Source organism: Camelina sativa, chromosome 9 (assembly GCF_030686135.1).
Source record: "Camelina sativa cultivar CO46 ecotype springtype chromosome 9, ASM3068613v1".
NCBI lineage: Eukaryota > Viridiplantae > Streptophyta > Magnoliopsida > Brassicales > Brassicaceae > Camelina > Camelina sativa.
This window is the reverse complement of record NC_141888.1, coordinates 18,405,719-18,410,021: the sequence shown is the minus strand read 5'-3', so window position 1 is coordinate 18,410,021 and position 4,303 is coordinate 18,405,719.

Below are 4,303 nucleotides of genomic sequence, written 5' to 3'. Positions count from 1 at the left end.
GTCGATATTATTAGTACAAATACTAAAGTGATTTGTACTAATAATATTTATGTTTTACCATCAAAAAATTCAAATTTACATATTGCATACTATTAACAACAAAAAATTATCCAGAACAAAAAAAAGAAAAGAAAAATAAATAAGCATTCATGGGCTGTCTAGTTTCTACCGTTATATTTATTATTGTATCTAAGTATATTATTCTTTTTTTTTTACGATGTGTATTAATTTTATTTCTTTTTAAACCATATATCCTCTTTTCTGATTTCAGTAAAACTTGAGTATTGGGCTTTTTGTTCCGGTGATCGAATAAAGATTAAATTAAGAAATATTTTAGGTAAAATGGTGTTGAAGATTTCTTAAATTATTTCTTACTTCATTTTGGAAGCAAAAAGAAAACAAAAATCAAAACTATGAGGAGTGTTTTGGGAGGATGGTGGGAGAGTGATAATTGTCTTAGTTTCCAATCCTATTTACAACACAGAATTTAGCTACTCTGAATTTGTACCTAAAAAGACTATGAACTGAATGTCCAAAATCTTTGATTACGCAAGAAATACAAAAATCAAACCCGAGCAGTTTTGCACTCCCAAATTACCAGATAAATACACTTACACATTCCTTAAAAGGTAAAGAATGCAAACCCACGCTTTTCACGCTGAAAGTATATATCAAAACTATATATTTTTTACGGACCATCACATCCAATTAGATAAATAACATAGGAGTGAATTATTCGATTATATAAACAGTAACCACTTTACTCAAAGTGTCAGTCAAAGTGTCAAAGGTATAAAACATTATACACATATATTCTATAGAGGTACAATATGATTCTCTTAAGGCATTTCTATAGAATCGATACCTCTTTAACTGCTAAAACGGTTGGTTTTATTTTGTTTGATATTTATAGTTAAGATTCCTACAAACTATGTTTCACTACTTATCAGGAATTTTTACTTTAAGAACATCATGGGAAATTATTGGCCGACAAAATATGCAATTGGTTTGCCTTGTTATCGTGATTAAGGGATTTAATTAGAAAGAAAAATGCGCGAATAGAAAAAAGTTATTTAATGATTCATTATATTGAATAGAATGGACGCAAAGCATGTTTCGTTACATTCATACAACAAGCTCCCATTTATGTGGCTTCGAACACAAACCTTAACCCAATAAGTGTGAATAATCTAATGTTTGTCAAATTGGCAACACGATCATATTCATTGCGCGTTACTGAGGATTGGATAATGTGGGCCTTCGTGTATTTATAGGCATTTTCATGTGTATATAAAAGTGGAACTAAAATGATTTGTCTATCAAATGTTTAAAAAAAAAAAAAAAGAATTTACATCGTATTGTCACTCTTATTTGATTATTTGTCTAGAGGCATAACTTGTTAAAAGTGATGAATGTGTATTATTTGAGGAGAAAGTATTGTATACATGAGAAAATGATCTGTATTGCCACGGACGTACGTGACTACTGACTATAGTAAGAAGTTACAGACTAAGTAATGACAGAAGAGCACGCACCGAGAAAACAAACTTAGGAACATTCTTCATTCATCGTTTGCTAATGCTAGTCCAAAACAAATTAGAGCTAGGCAAACTGCTATGACAATGATTGGTATAAGGTCGCTGTGATTACTTTCTACGATCAAAAATAAAGAAGTAAATGTGACAAAAATGCGGTGAAAAATTAAGAAAGGTGTCGTTGCATCTCTTTTTATAGATGTTATTTGTGTAGTTGGTGTCGCCAGAAAATAAGACGACTAATATACTGGTCGCTCGACTACTTTCACGAGAAGCTGGTGTTACTCTTTATATACTGCTACGTATTTATAGTTATGTCGCTAAGACCATCTCCAATGGTTTTCCTTATTTTTACCTCTAAAATAGGTGAACTCTATAATAGAGGTGACTTTTGCTCCAATGGATACCTCTATTTTTTCCTCTAAAAAAGAATATTCTGTAGAGATTTATTTTCTATTTTATTATTAATACCTTTTACTTATAAAAGTTGCAAACTAACCCATTTATTTTAGTATTTGTAAAACTTTCATAAAATTATGATATTATTTAAATTTTTAACATTCATAAATATTATTTAAATATCACATTTATTAAAAGAAATACATTGCATCATATAAAATAATAAAAGTGTTAAAAGTTTAAGGACCATTAAATATATAATTTATTTATTTTGATCATAAATATAAAAGTGTTTAAAGTTCAAGGACCACAGTCAATTATCTTTTGCAAATGGTAGTCTCAATATTTTAAAATAAAAATTTACACTTAAATTTATATTATTAGTTCTTAAAAATACTTATTTTATTTATTTTGATCATAAATAAAAGAAGTTAAAGATTAAGAAGACTACTTTGTAAATAAAATAGTTCACCTCTATTTATAGAGAAAAAATAGAGTTCCTTCAATGGTCATCTATTTTTGTAACAATGGTTTTATTTGCTTGCTAACAATGGTTTTACTAGAGGTTGTAGCTATTCGCAGCAAAATTTGACTTATATATTTGGACCCTAATTTCCCATCATAGTAAATGTCAAAAACTTATTTTTATATTAGGCAATCCAAGGTAAATATTTGTATTTTACAGGGGCTTTATGAAAATTATGTTTTAATATAGATTAGAAAATATATTTGCAAAGACCTAAAATATATATATATTTATACTTTATGTATTTTTTTAAAATGTTTGCAAAGACCTAAAATAATTACATTATTATAAAATTTTGTTTTAGCATAAATTAGAAAAAAAAAATATGTAGTTATTTATATGTGTGCAATAGCTTAAAATAATTACTTTAAATGAAAATATTTTCTATTTTTTATTAATTATTATTTACTGTTAAAGCCTATATTTCAATATAATCATCATAACTAATAAAACAGTGGAGGTGTGGTAACGTTTTTGGTGAACAGGATAAGTGTCGGGACCGAGTACGGTTTCTGAAGGATCTTGCGCAGGAAGTGGCTACAGTATATCGGTCCTCTGTGGAGGGAAGACAGTCTGTAGATTGGGTAGAACGAATGATAGCGTGGGTGGTGCCAGAATCGGGGTGGTTGAAAGTGAATACTGATGGTGCTTCTCATGGGAATCCGGGTCTCGCGACGGCCAGTGGAGTTTTAAGGAATGAGTCCGGTGAGTGGAGGAGAGGGTTTGCGCTTAACATTGGGTGATGCTTTGCTCCTTTGGTTGAGTTATGGGGTGTCTACTATGGATTGTGTTTAGCTTGGGATCAGCAAGTGAGTCGAGTGGAGTTGGAGATTGACTCGGAGATCGGAGATGGTGGTGAGTTTTTTGAAGACAAGGATAAGTGAGTATCATCCGCTGTCTTTTCTGGTACGGTTGTGCCATGGCTTTCTCTCAAGGGACTGGATAGTCCGTGTTTCACATGTGTATAGGGAAGCTAACTGTCTGGCGGATGAGTTAGCTAACTATGTGTTTTTGTTACCATTAGGTTTTCATACTTTTGCTTCTGCTCCTGATGTAGTTGTATCTATATTTCGAGAAGATCTTCTTGGGCATTCACGCTCTAGAAGAGTACGATTGTAGTTTACTTATTCTTCAATAAAACACGACAGGCCTTGGCCGCCCGTCCTCTTACCAAAAAAAATCATAACTAATAAAACAATTATCATGTGATACCCATTAATATGACCATCATGATTGTAATTATTACGATGTTAACACTTGCCCCAAAATCCAAAAATAGAGATATTATTTTCCTTACTTACTTCCACTTCCAGTGAAAGTTTATGTTTCTTCTTCTTACCTTTCATTTCCACGAAAAGTGGGCATTAATTAACCCTTTTATCGACCCAGAAAAATTACTTTATAAATTGAAGTTTCCTAAGATAACAGAATATAATATATAACAAAAATTGAATACAATTAAATTACTACGTAATTTCTACAAAATAAAAATTAAAACTTTCTAAAGAAAAGTTGAAACAAGCATTATTTTTAATACATGCAACTGAAACCAAAAAACAAAAAAAATTAAGTGGACCTACATAATACAAAACGATTAAAACCTCAACAAATTATTATTTACATTAAAGATAATGATATAATACGAAAAATAACTTAATCCTCAACTGATTTTCACAAGTTAAATTTGACCTCCAAAAACATTAAAAGATGGAGGTCTCGGACTCTCGAAGAACTGTAATACCCTTTTTCTAATTTATTTTTGTATGTGAAATATTTCTAATTAATTATATCATTCACAAATAATATAGGGAAGATGTATTAGATACCACAAAAACAGAACATA